A 25413-nucleotide genomic window follows, 5' to 3' on the forward strand; every position below is an offset into this window, starting at 1 on the left:
GCGACCCCATAGACGGCAGCCCACCAGGCTCCTCTGTCCCTGGGATTCTCCAGGCAAGAACACTGGAGTGGGTTGCCATTTCCTTCTCAAATGCATGAAAGTGAAATGTGAAAGTGAAGTTGCTCAGTCGTGTCCGACTCTTCGCGACCCCATGGACTGCAGCCCACCAGGCTCCTCCGCCCATGGGAGTTTCCAGGCAAGAGTACTGGAGTGGGGTGCCAGGGACAACTAGACAAAGACTCAGGCCATCTCCATGTGAAGATGAGAGGCTTCAGAAGACACCAATGTTGCTGATATCTTGGTCTTGGACTTCTAAACTCCAGAATTGGAAGTAAATTGCTCTTGTTTAAGCCACCCAGCCTGTGGCACTTCGTTATGGCAGCCTTAGCAAGAAAAATATAGGAAATTCAGAGGCTCCACAAAGGGGGCCTGGAGGCATGTGGTCCCTTCACACACACCCTTCCCTCCTCTCACCTCTCCCTCACCTGGCCAGAGCTCTGTGAAGGCCCCAGGCTGTCTCAGCTAACACCAAAGGAGCTCCTCTCCCATTTATTCTGCTTCCGACAGGGGCAGGGTGGCGGGGTAGCGGGGGTGGTAGGTCAGGGGGCAAGCAAGCTCCCAGCCTTCCACAGCTCTTATCCATAAAGTCAACCTTATCAGAGCTTGGCCATCCTTTGTGCCAGAGCTTCAGCCATGCTTTGCAGAGCCCAGCAGGGAGAAAAGGCTTTCACCTCCCTTGTCCCAGACAGTGTGCTTCTATTAATGCAACCAAACTGAGCACTGGTTTTCTCGGCGGTCCTTGCTCTGTAGCCACACGCTGGCCGCTACAGCTGAGCACGCTGCACTCCACTTTACACACACCTCTGTGACGGAGCATGTCCTCCCCTCTGTGTCACACACTTGGCTTTGGGGCCCAGAGGTTTGGCTTTACGTTTTGTCCTTTTAAAGTTGGTTCGTGTGACTGAGTCCAAGAGTGAGCACAGCTGTGAGCTTCAGCATTGGGGGAAGGGGAGGGCAGGCGCTAGGAAGCCCCTGTGCGCATGTCTCTGGCAAGTCTGCATCCGCAGGGTCGGTCAGTGTTTCTTGAACAATCTCAGCGGCCCCCACCGGGGCTGGCCCCTCCAGGAGTCTTCATCAGTAGGAAGAACTAGGCCTCGTGAGCTTATTTACTTTGTGAAGCTGAATTTGCTCCTGTTAAGTCAGCAGTTACTTGGTTCCCCTGAGATCCAGTTTGGAGAGGAAAGAGAGTAATGCTGCATCCATCCCCTTTGGCGGTTTTCAAAATAATGGTTTAGTTAGACTGCATCCTGCAAAGGTGGGGTGACCATATGATTCATTGTGACTTTATCGTGCAAACTAGGATACGTGTGCAAATAAAAGGGCAATGGGTATAACTCAGAACACTCAGCAAACCTAAATACACATTCTTCCTATCCAACAGTAACTGTGAGGCTTTGTTTTGTTGTGAATGTCATTATAAAGTCACAGACATAAGCACAGTTCACTGGTTTCGATTCACTGTAGCCATTATTCTCACTGATTGCACCGGCTTTGGCCAGTAGCAAATCAACACCTCTAAACGCCTATCCTCTCCCTAAGACACAAGTGAAAACATAGGACTGATGTGCCATATTTTTTTTTCTAAATACATATGCAAAGCACTTGGAACTATTAAAATAAGCGCCATTCCCCCTCTGCACTGCCAAAACTTAGCCATGCGTTGCCCTGGTGGATCACTGAAGGAATCGGGGATCTCCATGAAGTTAGGAGCTGATTTGAGGGGTGACTTGGGGGCTACACAGCCTTAAAGACCCCACAGGCAGTCAGGGAGGAAGGAGTCATCCATTCTGTAGGACCTGGGCAGGCTGCTGGAGGGTGGGTATCGGGGGAAGGGTTTCAGCTCCATTCTGAAAGTGCACTGAGCTAGTCAGCACTGGGCCATGAAGGGACCAGCTATCTCCATGGTCTCCCCATCACTGTAGCCATGCAGACAGCCTTCCTCTGGCCAGCCCCTCCCTACAGGATGAGGATTCTACCTGGCCAGGGGGATGTGTCTGCCCAAAGCCCAGCCCCTTCCTGACCACACCCTGGCACTCCCTACCCAGACAGCTCGTGGCCTGAGTGGGTCTCAGGACTGCACACTTCTAGGCCAGTGATTCCCAGGGTGGGTGGGAGGAGTGATTTTGCTGTCCCCCCACCCCCCAGGTGGTAAAGAACCCGCCTGCCAGGGCTTCCCTGGTGACTCAGACAGTAAAGAATCCGCCTGCAATGCGGGAGATCGGGTTGGGAAGATCCCTTGGAGGAGTACGTGGCAACCCACTTCAGTATTCTTGTTTGGAGACTCCCATGGACAGAGGAGTCTGGCGGGCTACAGTCCATGGGGTTGCAGAGTCGGATACAACTGAGTGACTAAGCACCCAGCCAGTGAAGGAGACTTAAAGACGCTGGTTCAGTCCCTGAATCAGGAAGATCCCCTGGAGAAGGAAATGGCAAGCCACTCGAGTTTTCTTGCCTAGGAAATCCCACGGACAGAGGAGCCTGGCAGGCTACCGTCCATGGGATGGCAAAGAGTCGGGCACGACTGAAGCAACCGGGCACCAAGCGGACATTTTCTAATTTTCGCAACTGGAGGAGGGTTGGCTGTAGGCTGCGCACACCCTACAGCGCACAGGATGGCCCCACAACAGCAGGGCCCAAGAGGGCAGCAGTGTCCCGGCCGAGAAGCTCTGCTCTTGGGCCCAGGGATGTTTGTGGGAGAGAAAGTGAGCACCCGGGCACCCCAGCCCTCATGCACATAAGTGGGAGAACATGGGGTAGAGTGGAGGGTGGAAAGGGAGGGTAGGTGAGAGGCAGGTCAGGGTCACCATCCAGGCGGCCATGCTCCAGGGTGAAGCCCCCAAATCTGAGATTTCTAAAGTGGAACCTGGCCCTCCAAGTCTTTGTGAAGTTATATTCATCAAGAGTTAGGGGTGTAGAACACATCTTATTAATATTTAAGCAGTTTTTTTAAATATTGGCTTGTAACTTAAATATTTAGACATGTGGTATATCACCTCTGCCTTATACTCTTGCTCTGGATAAGGACTTGTGAAATACCCATTCTGAAAATCTTCTGGGCCACAGACCTGGGGAGAGTGAGGAATGGGCTTGCAGGGGGCTCCACGGTCCCTTTAGGCAGGGGTTTGGCGGGGATGACTTCGAGATTCTTCTGTCCCCAGGATTCATCACTTCTTTAACCCTGACTGTGTGTAGGCAACTTGCTAGGTGCGGGGGCAGCTTTCAGTCAGTCTAGGACAAAAGCTGATCGATGATGGTTGTCACCAAGTCTGTGAAAGAGACGGCGGGCCCCCTGTCAGAGCCCAGGGCTGGGGCCCAGGACTCGGGGACTTCCAGGCTGCTTCCTGCTTGAGTCCTTACCTCAGGCCACGTGGGCCTTCACGTGGCCATTCTGTCCTCCTCTACCCACAGAGGGAATCTCCCCTTTTCAGACCAGATTTGGGCTCTGCCAGAATCACCCTGGGGAGAGGTGTCCTCTGAAATCTGAGTCCAGACACACAAAGCAGTGACCTCTGAGATCGCCAGTGTGCCCATTTCACAGATACAGAAATGAGGCTCCAAGGTACAGGAGTGGCAGGGGCCTGGTTTAGCCAGATTAGCTGGTTCCCATTGTGCTGTACCTCCTGCAACATCCCTTCCCATCCAGCTGACCCCAGGATATGGGTGCGGAGGGCTTTCCCAAACAGCAGCGTTCTTGAATCTCCCAGGGCTGGTCTGGCTCTGCTTCACTAGAGAGCCACCGTCTTTGCTTGGCCTGTTCCTATCCCTGGCCCCATGAGGGATGGCCCTATCCATAGGGGGCACAGAAGATGGGCTTGTCAGGGGCTTTACCCCTCAGTGGGCCCTTCTCTCCCCACTGGAAGGCCTTTCCCTTTTTTTGTGCAAGGCCCTTCTTTGCCCGATGCCCACACATGCCAGGTCTCAGCTTTCCTGGAGCTTTCAGTTGGAGAGCAGAGGTCAGCTGTGTTACCACCACCGACCATCAGAGGGCGCCTAGCCCAGAGGCTCCTAAGAAAGGTGGCATGCTCAGAGTGGGTCCTTTTTCCAAGGAGCCAGCCCATAGCATCTTCAAGAAGAAAACAACTAGGAGAGTAACATGAAAACTTACATTATCCTACGTAAATAGATAGCCAATGGGAATTTGCTGTATGTCTCAGGGAATTCAAACAGGGCCTCTGTATCAACCTAGAGGGGTGGGATGGAGAGGGAGATGGGAGGGAAGAGGTTCAAGAGGGAGGGGACGTATGTACTCCTGTGGCTGATTCATGCTGATGTTTGACAGAAAACAACAAAATTCTGTAAAGCAATTATCCTTCAATTAATAAATAAATAAATTTAAAAAGACAGCCAACTAGGACTAGACCCTAGACCTCTGAATGGATACCCCCCTCCGACACCTCCCTCCTCACTTCCACCGCCCCCCCCCCCCCCCCCCCCACACACACACACACATTGGCCTGAGAGGACTGTCAGGACTGCTTGTCAGTCTTTCTGTTAGGTGTTAAACCTCTCTGACCAGGTCCACACCTTGTGCCCAATTTTGCAAAAGTTAAAATTAGGCTCCTCACAGAGAGTCCCACATCAACCCTGTTCTGTCACTAGGCTCAGGCTAAGAAGAGGCAAGGGTTCCAATTCTGCTCCTAGAGTAAGAATGTGAGCTGACTGTGGGTGTGAGACCCCAGAGAGGAAGGGTCTTGTTGGCTGGGGATAAGAGGCTAGGAACAGGGTGGGGAGCAGCTGAGCTTTGCCGTAGGAGTTAGAATCTGACTCTGGACCCCTCTGTGTGGACTCAAATGCCACTTCCCAGCTGCATGGCTTGGACAGGTTAATGAACCTCTCTGTGCCTCATTTTCCTTTTTGTAAAAGTGAGGGCAATTGGAATGCCTCTTCAGGGATTCAGCAGGGCCAAGCAGGGAAGTGCTTAGCGTGGATGTCAGCACATAATAAATCTTAGTTCTACTCATCATTATATATGGACATATGTACCATCATTATATTTGGGCTGAGCCTTAATAAAGGGGTACTAGAGGGACTTTCCTGGTGGTCCACTGGTTAGGATTCCACACTTCATTGCAGGGGAAATGAGTTCAATTTCTGGTCAGAGGACTAAGATCCTGAAAGCTGCATGGTAAGGCCAAAATAGAATAAAATAAAAGAGTACTAGAATCTGCCAGCCAGAAGGAAGAAGACACAGTCTGGGTGAAGCCCACGAAGGTGGGCTGAGTATCTGAGTGAAAGGGTAAGGGCATCAGAGCTGGAGATGAGGCAGCTCTCCAGAGTCCTGGGCTCTCTCAGTTGTGGGTGAAAAAGGAGGCATCAAGGGGCTGCCCAGGATTCCCACCCTGGCATTCCCCTAAGCAGGCTGCTGCTGCTTCTCCTTCTTTTTCAGAAAAAAAAAGCTCATCTTGCTATAGTATGCGGCAGCCAGTAAAAGCACGTTAATCTTTAACGTGTTAGCAAAACAGCCTCCAATCTGAATATTGGCTCTTCCTTCCATCTGTGGCAGTTTGCACAGATTTTCTTTTTAGAGCAGCAGAATGCCTCATCTATGCGCCAGCCGGTTGCAGGCCCTCTCCACTGCCACAGAGTAACCCCTACCCTGAGGGTGAGGACCAGACTTCTTACCCCAGCCCCAGCCCTGTCCACCCCCTCTGCCGAGGGGCTCAGTGCCCGTCTCAGCTTTGCACACGTGGTCAGGTTTGTGGATTCCAGAAACCAGTAAGGCCTTCCCTGGTAGCTCAGCTGGTAAAGAATCCACCTGCAATGCAGGAGACCCGGTTCGATTCTTGGGTTGGGAAGAGCCCCTGGAGAAGGGAACGGCTACACATTCCAGTATTCTGGCCTGGAGAATTCCATGAACTGTATAGTCCATGTGTTGCAAAGAGTTGGACATGACTGAATGACTTTCACAGACCAGTAAAATTACCCCCAAAACCAACTGAAAAATGCAGGATTTTGCCAAGGAAGGCTGCTAGAGAGAGAGAAAAGAAAACTATAATCCAAAGTCTCCTTCAATTCATCAAAGAAAGGAAAATTTGACATCAAAAGGAGAGGACAGAATTAAGACTGAAAGGTTTTTGAACAGATTGAGCTTTGTGGAGGCCCACCATATTGCCTTTATTTTTCTCCTTTGGGATTATAAATAGCCCTGGAGAATCTGCACCAGTGAACCCAATGGGGCTTGGGGAGTCCACACCCTAGGGGTGCCCAGTGGCTTGAACCTGAGCCACTTGGACTGGCCCCTCCCAGTCCACTGGCCCCTCCAGAGAGAGAACCACAATCGCAACTCAGTCCTTGGGAAATGTAAGTTGCTCCAGAGCGTGTCAAGTGGCAAAGAATCAAAGAAGGAATAAATAGCAATATTTTATAAGTTTTAAAATGCTATTTTAACACAAATACCAGAGCAATTCTAGCATAAATCAACAGAGACACCCAAAAGTATGTTTGTACAAGAAATGTAATAAGCTGGTATGAAAAACAGTGTCAACTGGTGCAGATGGCAGAAAAAGCCAATATTCAAATGTATGCTGTTTTACTAACACATTAAAGATCAACATTTTGCTACCTGCTGCTCATGATAGCAGGATTAAAAAAACACACAACACACACATATACTCACGCGTGATATTCAAACCCAGAGAATGAAAGATTCTTAAAGAAATTGTCAAGCATTTTCTATACTTCATCTGGTGGTTTTAAAGCTTCCATGGTTCAGAGAAAAATTTGCATCTGAAAATGCAGCTTTCTGCATATCGGCCTGATGTTTGAGAAAATTAGACAAGGAAGATGAGAAAATATCAGTGCTGCCACTGTCGACTCTCTCCTGGATTAGTAATAGGGACAGCGGGGACAGAACCACCCTAACCGTGCGCTGACTCTGCCTTTCTCTCCGTGCACAGCACAGGCTATTTTCAAGGTGTTTTCTCAGGCACCGTAGCTCTGGGAGCTCCCAAAGGATTCTATGAAGTGGGCAGGGTTGGGGACATCAGCCCCTTACTGTAACTGGGCAAACTAAGGCTCAGAGATGGTGAATCGAAGGACAAGGGATCACAGAGCCTAAAGGAAGCAGATTAGGGATGCAGGCAGAGAACGTCACCCAGCAAGGATGCTGCCAAGGAATTCTCAGCCGTCTTGTGGTGTTTTGCTCTTACACCGAAGGGTCTGAGAATCAGGCAGCCTGAGTTCAAAGCCCAGCTCCACCTGACCTGCCCTTGGCCAGGTGACCTCACCTTTGAGCATCCATTGCTTACCCTGAGGAATGAAAATAACAAAATCGTCCCAGTTAGGGGTGGTGTCAGTTCAGCAGGGGCTGGAACGGTGTGAGCAGGGCCTGGCTCTACCTAGAACAGAAAGAGCAAGGAGCTGGCCCACAGACGGTTTGTTTGGTGTTTTTAAAAGTTTTGAAACATGTAAAAAAAAAAAAAAATCTAGGGTTTTCACTTAAAGATCTTGACAAATCCCCACCTGGCAACTAGCAGCCTGGACTGAGGGAGGTGGCTGACCTCGACAGGAAGCGCTGAGGGTAAGGGCTGGGCCAGGGCTCTCGGCCCCACTGCCGGGCACAGGCAGGGCGGGATGTGCGCCACGGCGGGCTTCGCAGACCCAGGAGGCACCGCTCCCCCAGGGGACAGTGAACCTGTGTCCACAACTTTGTTTGTTAAAGGGTCTTTGCAGATGTAATTAAGTGAAGGCTCCCCAGATGAGGAGATAGATTTACTCCCAGAGATTAAGCTGACGGGCACTATATCCAATGAATGGTGTCCTCATAAGAGACAGGAGAGGGGATAATATGGGGAGAAGATGACATGAAGACAGAGGCAGGGACTGGAAGGATTCTGCCCACCCCCACGGCACCGTTAGAGGGAATGCAGCCCTGCTGACACCTGGCTTTCCGACTCCCAACCTCCAGAACTGAGAGAGGACGTTTCTGTGATTTTGAGCCACCAAATGTGTGATGATCTGTTAAACAGCCTCAGGAAACTCACATGGGCGTGGCCAGCAGCTCAGATGCTGGGTGGTGGGTGGCCCCCACATGTGCCCCTCTGGCTTCACGAGGGCCTGACCCCCTTGGCTCAGACTCTTAAGAGGCTCCCGTGGCCCCCAGCGCAGTCTGCCAATCTCTCGCTGCTCACATCAGCCTGTGCTTCCTGCCCTAATAGCCAGTCACACCACTTCCAGGGCACCAGGCTCCACCGCCTCCCAGCCCTGGCCTGCGACACACTCCTCTCCCCACCCCCACCTCAGGGAAGTGGACCCTGACCTCTTCGCTGGCCCCTCTCGGGCCAGAACTGCTTCTGCTTTTCAGCCGTCAGAGCCCCGTACCCAGGAGAGAGCCTAAAATGTATGAGGAAGAAACTACTGCGGGAGTCCTAGCTGAGCAGAAAGGGAGAGGGGAATGAGGTGATGCAATGTTCTACCCATTAAATTGAAGGAAATGCAAAGTATGATAGTATCAAGTCTTGCAAAGGATATGGGAAAACACTCACGTATCAATGTGGGAGTATAAATTGGTATCTCTGAGGCAGCTTGTGGCATCTTTAAAGACACAAGCTCAAGAACCCAGCAGTTTCACTCTTCATAGCTATCCTGGAGATATTCTAAACAGAAAGCAGGGCAATGACCTCACTGCAGCCTATCGTGAAAGTGAAGGATTAGAAGGTGCCTAGATGTTGATGGAGGGCCCCGCTAAACAGCCAGGGTGAGGTCCCTGTGAGCGAACAGGATGCAGCTGTGAAGAAGCACAACGTACGATCTTCCCTGGTGGTCCAGGGGTTAAGAATCCGTCTGCCAGTGCAGGGGACACAGGTTCGATCCCTGGTCCAGGAAGATCCCACATCCCTCTGGGCAGCTAACCCTGTGCACCACGGCTACTGAAGCCTGCTCGCCCTAGAGCTGGTGCTCTGCAACAAGGGAAGCCACAGCGATGAGAAGCTAGCGTACTTCAACTAGAGAGTAGCCCCTGCTCGCCACAACTAGAGAAAGCTGGTACACTGGTGAAGACCCAGGGCAGCCCCTTCGCCGCCTCCCACCCCCACCAAGAAAATAGAAGAAGCATGAGGTACACCTCTCTGTGCTGATACACCACTGGGCTGGAAACAGTTGAAGAATTGCATGCATAAGACTGTATGTTTGTTTTTATTAACTTTTTAAAAATAAAACCAACCCCACAAAGTAATTCTACCAATCCTCTGGGCACTGATTCTATGACACTATGATTTGTAATAAGAAATAAATATTTGATTTCTCCCCTTGTTTGACACTTGGGGCTTCCCTGGTGGCTCAGATGGTAAAGAATCCACCTGCAATGCGGGAGACCCAGGTTCGATCCCTGGGTTGGGAAGATCCCCTGGAGGAGGGCATGGCAACCCACTCCAGTATTCTTGCCTGGACAATCTCCATGGACAGAGGAGCCTGGCAGGCTACAGTCCATGGGGTCACAAAGAGCCAGACATGACTAAGTGGCTAAGCACACTTGGCTGACACAGAACTCCTAAAATTTCCTAAGTGTGGAGCGCTATAAAGCTGTGTTTTGCTGTGTTAATGAATGACTTTTGGAAGGCCCCTAGGTCACCTGAGGGTGGGAGCTGATGGCCAAGGGAACCAGCCAAGTGATTAGAGGGTGAGAACTTTAGGTCCCACTCTCTGACCTCCAGGAAGGGGAGAGGAGCTAGAGGTTGAATCAGTCACCAATGGTCAATGATTTAATCAATCTTACCTTTATAAATAAAACCTCCAAAAAAACCCTAAAAGGATGGGTTCCAGTTCAGAGAGCTTCCAGGTTGGTGAACACGTGGAGACGCAGGGTGAGTGGCACCCTCAGAGAGCATGGGAATTCCATGCCCTTTCCCCAGACCTTGCTCTGCCATCTTTTCCATCTGGCTGTTTCTGAGTTATATTGTTTTATAATAAACTGGTCATCTAGAAAGCAAAATGTTTCTCTGAGTTCTGTGAGCTGCTCGAGCAAATTAATCAAACCCGAGGAGGAGGTCGTGGGAACCTCATTCTATAGCCAGTCAGTCAGAAGCACAGGTTACAGCCTGGACTTGGCGCCCTAAGTGGTGGGGGCAGGGGGCGGGGGGAGGAGGGAAGGGAGGGTTGTGGGAGTGAACCCTTAACCTATGGGACCTGACCGCTGTCTCAGAGTAATCATGTTAAATTGTAGGGCGCCAGCTGGTGTCAGGGTGTTGCTCGTGTCCCCTGCCCCCAACTTTTACAGAGGTTGGAAACTGCACAAAAAACCTTTTAGGTTCACAGTGGGGAGGGACTTTGCCCCCGAGGGTGCATATGCCAGTGTCTGAAGGTAGTTTGGGTTGTCACACTAGGCAGGAACTGTTACTGTTACTGGCACCAAACTAGTGGAGGCCAGGGTTGCTACTAAACATCCTACAAGGCACAAGATGCCCCTCCAAACACAGAATCATTGGCCCCAAAGGCCAACAGTGCCAGGTTGAGAAACCCGGCTCTAAATGCAGGGAAGTCTCTGCAAAGGCACAAAGCAAGCTGATGACAGAGGTAGCTGGGGAGTTTGGTGCTGATCAAAGACAACTGTAATTCCTCTGGGTAATATTTTTACTTTATTTCCTCAGTTCAGTTCAGTCGCTCAGTCATGTCCGACTCTTTGTAACTCCATGGACTGCAGCACTCTAGGCTTCCCCATCCATCACCAACTCCCAGAGCTTACTCAGACTCATGTCTATCGACTCGGTGACGCCATCCAACCATCTCATCCTCTGTTGTCTCCTTCTTCCACCTTCAATCTTTCCCAGTATCAGGGTTTTTTCAAATGAGTCAGTTCTTTGCATCACGTGGCCAAAGCATTGGAGTTTCAGCTTCAGCATCAGTCTTTCCAATGAACACCCAGAACTGATCTCCTTTAGGATGGACTGGTTGGATCTCCTTGCAGTCCAAGGGACTCTCAAGAGTCTTCTCCAACACCACAGTTCAAAAGCATCAATTTTTCAGCACTCAACTTTCTTTATAGTCCAACTCTTACATTTATACCTAACTACTGGAAGAGAACTCATTGGAAAAGACTCTGATGCTGGGAGGGATTGGGGGCAGGAGGAGAAGGGGCAGAGGATGAGATGGCTGGATGGAATCACTGACTCGATGGACGTGAGTCTGAGTGGACTTCAGGAGTTGGTGATGGACAGGGAGGCCTGGTGTGCTGCGATTCATGGAGTTGCAAATAGTCAGACACAACTGAGCGACTGAACTGAACTGAACTGAACTGGAAAAACCATAGCTTTGACTAGACAGACCTTTGTTGGCAAAGTAATGTCTCTGCTTTTTAATATGCTGTCTAGGTTTGTCATAGCTTTTCTTCCAAGGAGCAAGCATCTTCTAATTTCATGGCTGCAATCAACATGCGCAGTGATTTTGGAGCCCCCCAAAATAAAGTCTGTCACTGTTTCCATTGTTTCCGTTCTATTTGCCATGAACTGATGGGACCGGATGCCATGATCTTAGTTTTCTGAATGTTGAGTTTTAAGCCAACTTTTTCACTCTCCTCTTTCACTTTCATCAAGGGGCTCTTTAGTTCTTCTTCGCTTTCTGCCATAAGGATGGTATCATTTGCACATCTGAGGTTATTGATATTTCTCCTGGCAATCTTGATTCCAGCTTGTGCTTCTTCCAGCCCAGTGTTTCACATGATGTACTCTGCATATAAGTTTAATAAGCAGGGTGACAATATACAGCCTTGACGTACTCCTTTCCCTATTTGGAACCAGTCTGTTGTTCCATGTCCAGTTCGAAATGTTTCTTCCTAGAAGAATACATTCATGTACTGTCATGTAAGTGAAAAGACAGACAGAGAGGAAGAAAGGAAGGTCAGTGGTTCTGGGCCTGTCCTGTCTCCCCTTGCCCCTCCATGTTTTCAGGGCAGCAGTGAGGTTGTGGGTGGGAAGAGTGCCAGGGGCTTGGTTTTGCCCCCAGCGTCTCACACTCCTGTCCACAGAGCCCCATGCAGTCATCCCAGGGAGCGCCAGCACTGCAGTAACACCAGCCACATATTAGGTTCTCACTTTCCCATAATGAATGTGACTTTCAGCAACTTTGCTGATATTTTTTAAAACAGCCTCTTTCACCAAAGCATCATTACCAGCAAATTTCTAACAGCTTCCAAACAAACTTCATAAAACCACCTACAGCTCCTGGTAACAAAGCTCCTCCACCTTCACAGGCAGCTACAGAATTCTCCTGACAATTAGCTGAGAAGGAGTGACATTTGTAATGCCATTTTAATGCTCAGCACAGACTTCTGGTTCCAGCAGCTACTAAGACCTGGGACTGGGGAAGCCCATGGTATTTTATTATATTATTGTTAAGCCCCTGGTTGATACTTGAAATTGGCAGTAAAGCTAAGATCCCTTCAGCCTCATCGTACTTCAGACTTTTCTGTTTTTACCCAGTTTGGGGTGTCACTACCAGACCTTTATCCTATGCATCTACATAGATGATAGGTAGAGAGATGGGTAGGTAGATAGATGAATGGATGAATGGATAAGTAGATAGATTTCCAGACACAGAAATTGTTTTCTGCAGCTTTTTTCCAGCACCATGGCACCATATTGTTCCTCAGTTTGCCTTTACCCTCTTTTGTGCCTTGAAGGTCCTTCTTTGGCTATCATGTATTATTATCACATTGCATCTTGAAGCAAGGGGTGAGTGGGAGCTGGAATCAGTCTTGCTCACTGGCCAGACCTGCTGTGTCAGTCCAGAGGCAGGGATTCGCCTTTATAGGCTCACACAGGTACCGCAGGGGTTGGCTGGCCTCTGAATGCTGTTCAATGCCCTACAACATGCAGAGATCGCACTTTGAGCAGCTGAATATTTAAGGAGTTTCCATCTGTTGGTCGTGCATGAATCTACCATGTGCATCCTTGTTTTTGCCTCCCTGGGCATATGTGTCTCCAGGCAGACACTCTGAGCTTGCCAGAGCTGCCACAGAGTGGGTCTTTTTTGAGTCTCCACCATCCTGTGAGGAAGGCAGCTTGGGGAATTGTAACTCATGGGCAACAAAGAGGACCCTGGGACTTTTCTGAAGTCAGCTGGTGAGTGAGCAACAGGACTGCGGCCAAGCCCGAGGCACTAAGCTCAGGGCTGGCTCCTCTGCTTTAGAAAAGCAGCCCCAGGCTGGAGCACGGCTTCCGAGCTATGGTCTCTGTTATTCATCACAGTCCCAAGCCTGGGGACTCATGCCTGCTGTGGCCATTCTCTCAACCTAGCTTATCCCACAGTCTTATCCATCTGTCTCTCCCTCTCTCTCTGACCATGTACTCATTCACATTCTATGAAACCATTGGTCCATCTACTCATCCATCCATCCATCCACCTGTCATTCATCCATTTATCCATTTTGAATAATTCACTGAACAAACAATTATTGAGTACCTACAATGTACAAGGCATTATATGAGGCACTGGAGATAGAGCAGGGAACAGACCCCTGAATTCATGGAGTCTGCCTTCTTGGGGTAGGGAGGCCATAGTAAACGAGATGCTTCTCTAAAGCACGAAGTCCTATGAAAATGAGACAAGTGATGTAACTGATCGGGAGGGGAGGGAGGTTAGGAAAGGACTTGCTGGGAGCGACACCTCCCGAACGTGGAGAAAGGGCCAGTTGTGTAACAGTCTGGAGGGAGGGCGTTCCAGGCAGGGGAACTGGGCGTGGAAGATGCTCAGCATAATGGAATGGCACGAAGGCCTGGTGGCTGAGGCGTGGTGTGGAGAGAGGACACAGAGGGGCCAGCGGATCTGCTGGCCCAGGAGGAGCCAGGCCTGGAGCTAAACTGGGTGCCAGTGACCTCAGACATCAGCTCTTCAGGGCCGTCCTGCAGCACCCCCACTCTGGGGTCCTAGATCCGTGATCGTGCTTTACCCCCGCCCCCACGTGGTACAGCGCATGGGCAAGTATAATGTGTCCCAGGCCCCGGGGGCTCCACTTGGTCCAGAAAAGGCAGAACCTACCCTTCACCCCATCAACCCTCTTTCCCATCCACTGGGACCTCTCCCCACACCACACCTCAGCCACCGGGCCTTCATGCCTGCCCCCAGTGGACAGCAGGAGGTCTGTGATCGGGGCCCCAAAGGCTTCCTTGTCTTCACCATTTACACACCAATTTCTAATGAACCAGGGGACTGTGCAGGTGCCAGGTGACGTTGAGTCCCAGCCCTGCCATCCACTCCTGGTGTGTCCTTGAGCCAGATACCTCCCTCTCCAGCCTTAACTTCCTCCTGGGTATGGGGAGGGGAAAGTTCCTTAAGGTGCGGCCTGGGTGTCAACCCCATATTCATAAAACCTTTGTGAAGTAGGGTGGAGCCTTCCACCCCAACCAAAAATCCCCTTGAGTTCCGAGGCCCTGGACTTGAATTCTTCCCCCAGTGGGAAAAACTGGGTCAAGCCTTCATCTGCTTGGTGTAAGTTTGTTTGTTTTAAAGCAATGGTTTAAAAGAACTTGAAATAGTTGGCAACGTTTAAAAATTGGGAGAAATTACATTAAAAAATAAAGATTCCCTGCTTATCAGAAATGAAAAGATGTGGTGTCACTGGGCTGTGCCAGCTCCACAGCCACCTCTCGACGTGCACACGTGTACCCTCTGCAGTCTGCCGCAGTCCCCACCACTCCCTGCTGCCCCCCAAGTAGGGAGCCGCCCTGCGAGACCACTTAATCCCCTGGTCCACGTGCACAAAGGCAGATGAGTGAACTTTGGGTGCTCGGGTTCCAGATCCATGGACCTCAGTGAGGGGGGAGTGCACTTGGCCTCTGCCCTGATGCTCTGAGCCCCCCCAAAAGGCCCATGCCCAAGAGAGTGGCCAGGAGGAGGCATCTCAGCATAACTAGAGGGGACCCTCGAATGTTCGTGTAAGACACCAGACCCTTTGCATGATATTGGAGCGTGTGGAGCCCCCAAAGGACAGAAACTTTCTCACAGGCAGGTGGGCTGGGTACCCAGAATCATATACACAAAATTAAATTAAATTCAAAGAAAATAAAGCTGGGACATCCCAGATGGGACAAAAGGGTCCTCTCTGTGATAATCAAGGCCTTTGCCTTTAGAGCAGCTACTGTGACTCGAGGTGGCAAGGGCGGAGTGTGGGGCTGGAGGAGTGAAGCCCGCACCCTGGCCCCACACATCCAGCTAACACTCTGTTAGCAGAACGGTCCCCTTAGAATTCAGATCGGAGCCTTCACCCCAGTACTTCAGAATGCGACTGTATTTGGAGATAGGGCCTTAAATAAAGATGTGACTCAGTTAAATTAAGGTGTGTGTGGGGGCGAGGGTTGCTGATCCAGACTGACGGGTGTCCTCATAAAAAGAGGTCAGGACTCCAAGAGACACCAGGGGCGCATGTGCACGGAGAAGGTGGCATCTGTAAGACTGAGGCCTCAGGAGAAGCCCTGCCAAAGCCTTGACCTTCCACCTCCAGCCTCTAGAACTGTGAGGAATCAATGTGTGTTGTTTAAGCCCTGCAGTCTGCGGCATTTTGTCATGGCAGCCTAGCAGACTATTACAACTACCATATATGTACACGCACCCACCCCCCAAAAAACTGGCCCCATGTACATACCTGCACATACATCCCCAGGCTCTCACCAGCCCTTTCACACCAACAGAGGTACTGGAGCACATATGATCTCCACTGTTGGTTATTTTATATGCAGCTGTGTGTATATATTAATCCCACACAATACTCCTGATTCTTATTGTAGTTGGCTCTAATTGACTCCTCATGACCTAATACTGGAGTGGGTTGCCATGCCCTCCTCCAGGGGATCTTCCTAACCCAGGGATCGAAACCTACTCTCTTGTATCTCTTGCATTGGCAGGCAGGTTCTTTACCACTAGGGCTTCCCCCTTAGCTCAGTTGGTAAAAAATCTGCCTGCAATGCAGGAGACCCCAGTTTGCTTCCTGGGTTGGAAAGATTCCCTGGAGAAGGGATAGGCTACCCACTCCAGTATTCTTAGGCTTCCCTTGTGGCTCAGCTGGTAAAAAAAATCCACCGGCAGTGCAGGAGACCTGTATTTGATCCCTGGGTTGGGAAGACGCCCTGGAGAAGGGAAAGGTTACCCACCCCAGTTTTCTGGCCTGGAGAATTCCATGGACTGTATAGTCCACGGGTTCACAAAGAGTCAGACAGGACTGAGCGACTTTCACTTCTTTACCACTAGTGCCACCTGGGAAGCCCACAGCCCTCATCAATGTATGTTTCCATTTGTCAAAGAGGAACCTAAGGCCCCTTCCAAGAACCAGTCATGATCACACTCTTGGAGAACAGGCAACTCCAGGAGTGCCCTTCTCTCCCCAGCTTGCTGCCCACGTCTGCCTGAACAGCAGGGGGCTCGGAGGCACAGCACAGCCACTGGATTACATGCCCACTTTCAAAACCACTAATCCTGTAAGTAATAGATTCCTGAATGTATGTGGAACTCTTCAGATGTTTTGTCAATAACAGAAGATGCATCACAAGCCGGCAGATTCCTGGGGTCACAAGGCTATTGACGTGGTACTGTGGACATGCATGCATGCTGGTGAATTGGGAGGTGTGGAGTGTCAGAGAAGCTGCCTTTTCCTGCACTTTATAAACTAGATTGAACTACGTACTAGCCGGGGGATGAATACCTCTGGAGGTGAGGTATTCTTGATTCCAATATCAATACCAGGAGGACTTCCCTGGTGGTCCAGTGGTTAAGAATCCATCTGCCAATCCATCTGCCAGAGTTCGATCCCTGGTCCGGGAAGATTCCGCATCCCATGGGGTAACTCAGCCCATGCACCACACTACTGAGCCCATGCACCCTAGAAGCCCTTGCTCCTCTACAAGAGAAGGCACTGCGATGAGAAGCCCATGGACCACGACCAGAGAGTAGCCCCCACTCACTGCAGCTACAAAGACCCACAACAAAGACGCAGTGCAACAAAAAATAAGTAAATGTGCTTAAAAAAAACTTCAAATATCAATATCATACCTTCCAGGCTGGCCGTCCCCACAGATGACTACCAGAATATTCTGGAGCAGCAGACTGTAAGGCTACTAACCAGACTGTGAGCACTAAGAAGCCAAGAGGGGTGTGGACCCCCTTCTCACAGTAGATCTTGCACTTCCTGCCCCTCCAGTGGCCTCTGCCCAGGGCCAGCAAGACAAGACCTGCAAGATCAAGTTCAGCCTGGTTGAAAAAAACGGAGACTGACCTCTAGGGCACATTGCATGTGCCGTGGCTGCCTGGGCCTGCCCCCCACCCCCTTTCAAACCCCTCCTTCATGCATCTGGGGCCCAAGACCCCATGGAGGGGTGATCTGGACCTCACAGCTATTTCTGGAGCCCTTGTATAAGAGAAGGGAGAGCCTGAACTGACGTCGCTTGGCTAGTGGAGATTATGGTTTTCAAAATTATTTTTAAAGACATTCTTCAGGTAGATCAATAAAGGTATCATAGATGAGGCTAAGGGCCCTGCTCTCCCTTCCCCTCGTTCTAATGCTGGTGTCTCTGGGGCTGAACGTCCCAACACTGCTCCCGTGTACATAGGTGCGCGTGTCTAGGGAGGCAGAATCCCACTTGCACTCAGTCCCAGGCCAGGAGGTGAGAGCCTGCTCCTTGCCCCACAGCAAGGGTTGTGTGTCCACCTGCTCTGCTTCGGCTGCCCACGTGTGCGAGCCTGCCACGTTAGCACCCTTGGCACCTCCTGGCATGCGTGGGAGGGTTCCCCTCCCTCGGACACTGACGGTGAAAATGCTGCCTCACTGGTGCACTCTTCTCAGTTTTAGTGGATCCTGCTGAATTAGGTTTCAATAGTAAACAAAAAAAAAAAAAAGAAAAAGAAAAAGCTTCACTGAATAAACATTGAGACTGACCCCACCTCCTTCTCAGACCACATGGAAGATTTCTGGATGGGGAATGTGGTGGGACTTGGGGGAACCCCCAGAAGCCAGTGGGAGGCAAGAAAGGATCTTCTTCAAGAGCCTTCAGGGGGAGCATGGCCCATGACACCTTGACTTTGGACTGATAGACTCCAGAAGGGTGATGGTATAAGTGTCTGCTGTTCTATCGCGGTCTGTTAAGGCAGCTCCAGGAGACTCATACAGGGGATGTGTCCGGAGTCGACCGCACCTCTCACTCCACTGCTGGAGCAAGGCTGAAGCCTTTCTTCTCTTTCCCCAGATGAAATACTTTTGCGGCCAGAGGGCCTTGCAGTCCTTAGCACCAGGATTACAGCCAGTGATGGTTCGGGTACGGGGGCCACGTGACCCGGGTTAAGTAACTTGTTCTGTGTCCCACACAAAGGGGAGCCTCCTGCTCAGGCTTCCAGAGGAGCCCCACAGAGATAACTCTCTGTGCGGACCCTCTGGTTGTGTGTTCCCCTGTGACATCTGCCCGCCTACTGGCTCTCCTCCTTGGGGCAGATCAGGCTTCCCCCCAGGCCAATACAATCTCAGCTCCACCCTTCTCTTTCATTTCCCCTCCCCATCCTCCTCTTCTAGTTTAGAAAAATTTTAAATTCACCTACACATACATTTCAGCTCTGTGATTTCCCCTGGGATACTGAGGCCTGAGTAAGGATGCTGCGGTGAGTTTAGGAAACTACAGCCCTGGGAGTGGGTGGTGGGGTGAAGTGGTGGAGTGTGTCATGCCTTCTATGGAAGGAGGAAATGCTGTCTCAGCTCTGCCAAGGGCCCCTTCTCCTGGACCCCTGGTGGGGAATCCAGCTCTCCATGATTCTGGTGACCTTAAGAGGAGAGGTGGCTGAGAGCAGAAAAGATGGGGAAGGTCAAAGAAGATAGGAGAAGGAAATTTTGGTCCGTTTCCTGAACAACTGGGCTCCCAGAACAACACTCAGGGCCATAGCAGTCTTGGTTCATGTCCTTGAAGGCTGCAGCTCAGAAGAGTCTTCCCTTAGCAGCCATGGACAGAGAGCAGCCAGAAAGACAAACTGTATCCTCCACCCAACAAAGTCCTCACACACTTTAAACCTTCAGGGGCTTCCCAGAGAACTTTCGTGAGTGTACAAGGCTCTGTGGGATCTAGGTCACCCACCTCTTAGTCTTTCCTTGCTTCCATCTCCATGTTCCACACCCCAGGCACACCAGTCTTTACGTGTTCATACTGGCCACAGGGCCTTTGCACATGCTGCTCTCTGTTGTCTGGAATCCTCTTCACTCCCTCTTCTGGGTAATTCCTGAACATTCTTCAAGCCTCGGCTCACACCTCACTCCACAGGAAGGCTTCCCTGACATGTCCCCTTTTCCCCAGAGCAGCTCAGATTTCCCCTGAAGGGCTGTCATCACACCCCACCTTTCTCCATAGCAACACTTATCAGGACTGTGATTACACACAGTGCTAATAAAAGCTCTTGCTGGTCTTCGTTTGCATCGCATGACTGTCGCAGTACAGGTTCCTCTTGAAACTGGGGAGGGCGATGGGGACAGCCCCAGCTGAATCACTTGGTTTGGAAGAAGTATATTTCTCAGATGGGAATTACCCCAGGAAGAGGCCACTGCTACCAGCAGGGGCAGAACAACTTCCACCCCTAGTGAAGGCAGCCTGTCTGTGCACCCACCTCTCTGGAGGTCTGTCTGGCTGGTAGGAGAGGCGGGGAGAACCCAGTTGTTGCTTAGGTTGGAGCAGCTAGATAATCACGGGCTCCATCAGGAGACAGTGAGCAAGTAGAAGGAAGGAAGGAAACAACGGACGCTCCAGGCTGCCCCCAGAGAGGTGCCAGAGCCGCATCCCGGCCTAGGGATGGGGGCAGCATGCGGGCAGTTCTCTCCACGCAGTGGACAATCGCTGGCCTGGGGGTCTGAGGGTGCACTGCTGTCACAGAGGCCACGTCTGGCTGCAAGGTGCAATGGCCAGGACCCAGATAAAGCTTGGAGAGCAAGTAGAAAAAAGTGATCTTATGAGAGGAAAGCAGAGTGAGTAACAGAGTGTCTTGGGGACGGGGTAGGAAGGGCTCTTATGAGGAGACAGTCGGGCATGTCAGTATCTGGAGGATGAGCTCTTCCGATAGGAAACAGCAAATGCAGGGGGCCTTTGGAAGAAATGAATGTGGCGTGTTCTAGAAGATAGAAGGTTCTTGTGTATGGGGCATGGGAGTCTGAGCGAGCAGAGGGAGGGGGCCACAGGGGCCCTGAAAAGGAGCTGCCTGTTGCCCCAAGAGCTGTGAGAAGCTATAGGAGGACATTCAGTGTGAGAGAAAGCCCTTAAGGCTGTGAGATTCCAGGACTCGGTGGTGGGAGGGGGGGTGTCTTCCGGGAAGCCCCCCGGAGCCTGCAGCCTTTATGAACACACACTGCTCCCCCCAGGCTCCTGCCGCCATAGAGCAGAGTTCTGACACTACTTCTGTGCGAGGCAATGGAGACATCTGCTGCATTGTAGACGCAATTGGACACTTTTCAACATATTGCTCAGCCTGTAATTTCCAACAGCTCCCCATCCAACTCAGCCCACACCAGGCAGGGCAGGCGGCACCAGGGCAGCTTCTGCGGCAGAAGCAGGCACGCGGGAGGTGCTGCCAGACCTCCTGGGGCTCCCAGGTCGGGGAGAGCTGTCAGGGGGAGGCTTTTCCCCAAGGGGCTGTCTGGCCGGTGACTTAGGCCTCTTTGGCTTGGGGCATTTCAAGCGTAATGTGGAGGGCTCATCTGGATGTGAACTGGTGAAAGTTTTAAGCCAAGAACTTGCTTCCTGAAGGAAGGGACAGGTGCATGGGAGAGGCTCGCATTTCCCCACTTCCTGATGAAACCCTGCCCCTGCTGCTGTGCTGGGGACCTTGAGGCTGGGAGAGGGAAGTGCTTGCATGAGCTCACACTTGGGGGTCAGTTCGCTTGGGGGTCCCTCTCTCTGGAGCTCTCTGTCCCACTGTGCCTGACCAGGATGCAGCCTCTTGCAGCAACACCATCAATACGGGAACAAGGATGGCAGGCCCCCAGCTGATGGGTGAGAAGCTGAGAGCCTGGTAGGCAGCTCTATGCATCTGCTGCACACTCCTTGAAGCGGCCTGGGGTGGAACACAGGAAGCAATTCATCAGCCACGTGGGCCTGCGTGGACTCCCACCCTGTTCCAGGGCTTCAGGTCTTCTGCTGCCCAGCAGACAGGCCTCTGATCCCTCCCAGCCCACCAAGAGGCTGGGGGAAGCAACACACACCAATTACAGGAGCCAATTAATTCGCACTTAACAGGGATATTTTCTTTTACTGCACAAAACCGAGGGGCATAAAATCCTGATTCCTCTTCTGCGGCTCCATCCTGCTCTCCGTGTACTCATAGCATTTAATAACTCCTGCCACAGACCGAGGGCCAAATCTGTGCGGGGCGCGGGGAAGCCGAGAGGGCAATTCCCCATCAACAATCTGGTGAGGAAGCCACTGCCGTCTGCGCTGTTTATACTTCCGTTTCCCCTCCGCAGCTCCCAGAAGTTTCCATAAAAACAGATGTAAGTAATCAAAGACTTCCCAGCCCCCGAACAGCTCTGCTCCTGAAAGTTTCCACGGAGCCTGCTCCCGCTGCTGGGGTTTGTGGCTCCAAAAGACTCTTAAACCAGCCCTCAAATCTCTCCCAGGAAGGAGGAGGAGTCCTCGCCTGCAGATCTAATATCATTTGTCGAGTATTTTATGGTCAATAATAACAGTAATAGCACCTCGGCTGGGCTGGTGTCTTCTCCAATCACACTCAGAGCACGCTGTGTGGGACCTCCATGGCATCACTGTGGCCTGTGAGCAAGGTGTTTCACTCCCACTTTGGGGGTGGAAAGAGGGAGGTACACTGAAGTGGCCAGCCTCAGCGCCATTCCCCCTAGAGTCTCAGTGCTCCAGGACGAAGGTGGGAGTTGTCCTCTTCCTTGGAAGGCCTGTTGCTGGCCTTTTCCCACATTCCTTGTGCAGCGTAGCTTACCAAGTGCCGGGAGCCTGGAGCTCAGCAGTGGGGGAGGATGGAGCCAGGATACCGAGTGTGATGCTGATTAAACATCACGACTTCAGGCGATCTTACTGCTCTGAAGGTCTGGCCCAATCCACACGTTTTACAGGGGGAGCTCTCAGGGCTAACGCCTGGACACCCAGCCAGGATCCAAGCCCCAGGCTTCTCCACCCATGCTCCCTGCATTTCACCACATCAGTGCCAGCATGAGCTGAGTGGTGAGTGAAAAAGTGACTTTTAAATCAAACAGCTCAGACTGCACCTGTGTGGGGCTGGTTCTCTGAGACCCAGAGGGCACGGGCCTTGAGCTTGACTCACAACCACATGCCTGTTCCCAGGGCTGTCAGTCTTGAGCTAAAGATACAACGAGGAAGGAAATGTCCACCTGGAAAGTCAAATTTCTCCAGGGACACCCTTTTTAGGTTTGAGATGGCTGGAATCAGTTCCTGCAATCAAAGCCCAGGACACCGTGGCCCCATGATCAGTCGTACCTGATGGCGGTCATAGCTAATGCGTGTGGAGCACCTGCTGTGTGCCGGGTGTCGTTACTTTAGCTCGTCTTCACAGGGCCCTAGTAATACTATCCCCACTTCACTAATGAGGCTCCTGAGGCTCAGAAAGGTTAAGTAACCTATTCAAAGTCACACAGCTAACAACTCAGGCCATCTGTGCCCAGATTCTGCATTCTTGACGAGCACACAGGTCTGACTTGACAAACCACAGTGGTTTCTTGGCATCTTAGTGGCAGAAATAGGCTGTGGGCTCTGGGTGTATGCTTTAACGGGGAGGTGGATGAAGCGAACTTCCCCATAATAACCCTCCTCTACTACGTGAGTGTGAGGGCCCTGGTGGGGTAGGAGCATGCCAAGTTTCCAGGTCATCCCCACCCTGGTGGGCTGTGTGTGGAATGTCCAGAGGCTGCTCTGGCCCAGGTCCCCACCTCAGCTGAGGGGCCTCAGGAGGATCTTCAGGTCATCTGCAGAGGGAGCCAGAACAGACAGGTGGAACGCCTGGGGAGACGCGGACTGCAGGTGCGGTCTCCGGAGCCTGGAGTCCAAGGCGACGAGGACAAGGAGCAGAAGGGGCACCTCCGACTCCAGCCAAAGCAGTGCTTCTTGTTCTCCTGCACTTCCCGGACTCCCAGAAGGAATCTCAGTTGAAGAAAGGCCTCTCCTCAGCCGACAGGAGGTTAAGTCTGGAGCTGTCAACAGCTCTTCTCCCACCACTTGGGGACCACTTGCCCGAGAATAATGCCAACGCAGAGAAAGGCAGAGACAAAGAAGAGAGTCCTGTCAGCAGAATTCAAGCCCCTGGAGCCAGCCACACCTGAAGTCTGTAGACGTTCTCACAGCAAGAGCCAATAATTTGTTGGTGTTACTTCAGTTTTCCCTTGAGCCTGTTGACTCAGGGTTCTGTCACTTTTACCTGAATGAATCCTGACGAGCATGGGTCTATCTATACTAGAATAAGCACCAAGCTTTCCCCTGCCTTGAAGACTTTTCCTGCCATCACAGCAAAGAGAGAAGCTCTAATACCCTGGGAGGACTGTCTTTTCTTGAGTTCCATCAAGAGAGAGGAGCAGCTAGCATGAAGCCACTCACACCCTCACTCTCCCACCGAGGGTGCCTTGGAGGCTAAGAACCAGAGGTCTGGTGAGGGGCCTGCGGCTCTCCTGGCCAGAGGGACCCTCACCCACCACAACACCCTCTACTGTCCATTTCCCACCCAGCAGCCTGACGGAGCTTGTAACAGAAACCGGCCCTGTCTCTCCTCTGCTCAAAACCATCCAGCTCTCCTTGCACCTAGATTCCAACCAGCCCGGTGCTGTGCCTCAGCCTGGTCTCTCCACTCCCTGGGCTCCAGCCCCTCTGGCCTGTTCTCTCATCTAGAATCAGACTGCCTGTTCCGCCTCCAGGCTTCACTCCCACGGTGGGAAAGCAGCTCACCCCACAAGGCTGTCACCTCCCCGGGCGCCTTCCCTGACCAGCCCCTTCCAGTCTCCCTGTGATTGCCTTCCTCTTCCACCGCCCCTTGTGAATCTGCTGCCCCCCGGAACAGAAGATAATTAGCATTACGGTGACCACAGGTCCTGCATGAGAGCCGTTACACGTTGGGTGCGCAATAAACACTTGCGGGAGGAAGAGGGAATGGAAGGAGAGAAGGAAGAGAAGGAGGGAGGGAGGGAAAGAGGGAGGGAAGGAAGGAAGAAAGACCATGGGGTGAACCCAGCCTCGAAGCCTTGCCAACACTCACGGCTCCTGCTCACCCGCCCTCATCTTTCATCTTCACGTGCACATCAGAGCAACCCACCCTCATTCTCCACCTTTCTTCCAGAGAAGGTTCAGCACCCGTGATGAGGGGTCTTTCTTCTATCCCCAAAGTCCTCTCACCAACCCATGGCTGCCCCTCTGACGAACCTGGGAATAAATGCCTCCTGAGATGCTGCTGGCCACAGCTGCTCCAGGGGACCCCCCGTCAGCCCTCTGGGACTGCCCAGATGGGCTGGAGGCGGGGGCTCCAGCAGGCCCTGTTCCAGGGAGCAGTGGCCCAGGATAGTGGTGGGGTTTTTTTTTTTTTCCATATGAGGAAAAAATTAGCTTTCCTTACCAGACAAGAATGACAATTTACAGAAAATTATGCTCTGAATTCATAATCTGGAGTGAGCGGAAATGGTATTCTATAGTAATCCATCCCAACTGACTCGCTATTGTATACGCACCTGCTAACATTTTTTAAGCCGGGACTTTATGGAAAGGACATTTTGATCGCTTCTGAAGTTTGCTGAGCAATTCCCCCCTCTCTCAGGCATACGGTCTTTGTGCTGGAAATTTCCCTCGTGGCTTCCTGCAAGCACCGGCAGACGGGCACGTGGGCTCGCAGGCGGGCACGCGTACATACAGCCGCAGCCCCCTCTCATTGGCATGACTCTAATGGGGGGCTTTGCAGGTGCCGAGCTGTGGAAATGGAAGCTGGGAGAGTGAAATAACAGTTGGCACCTGTGCCGAGCTTGCCCGAGGAGCTGCAAACTGTGGTGCCCACCGGAATTAGAGCTGCTTTCCAGCATGGGCTGAAAGGAGAGTGGAGGACAGGGGAGGGCTGGAGGGCTCGGACTGGGCTGCCCCTGGGCCATCCAGGGTCAGGGGTGTGAGAGTGGGGCCTCAGGCTGTGGAGACGCTGGGAAGGAGGGGGCCGGGTGACCATCAAGCCCTGGAGCACCCAGCCTCTGTGGTCCCAGAGAACTCACTCACTCCAGGCCCACTGGTCCTTGCCTCAGCCTCCAGCCCAGCACTGACCCAAGGCATAGTGGACTGGGAGCCCCATGTGCACAGTGAGGCTGCAACATGCCTCAGTGCCCTGCCTGGGCTTGGCACATAACAGGTACTAGAAAAGTACCTCCAAACCTTAGTCAAGACCTGGTCAGAGGACCAATCCTCTGGAGAA

The sequence above is a fragment of the Ovis aries genome, chromosome 14, assembly GCF_016772045.2.
Source record: "Ovis aries strain OAR_USU_Benz2616 breed Rambouillet chromosome 14, ARS-UI_Ramb_v3.0, whole genome shotgun sequence".
Lineage (NCBI taxonomy): Eukaryota > Metazoa > Chordata > Mammalia > Artiodactyla > Bovidae > Ovis > Ovis aries.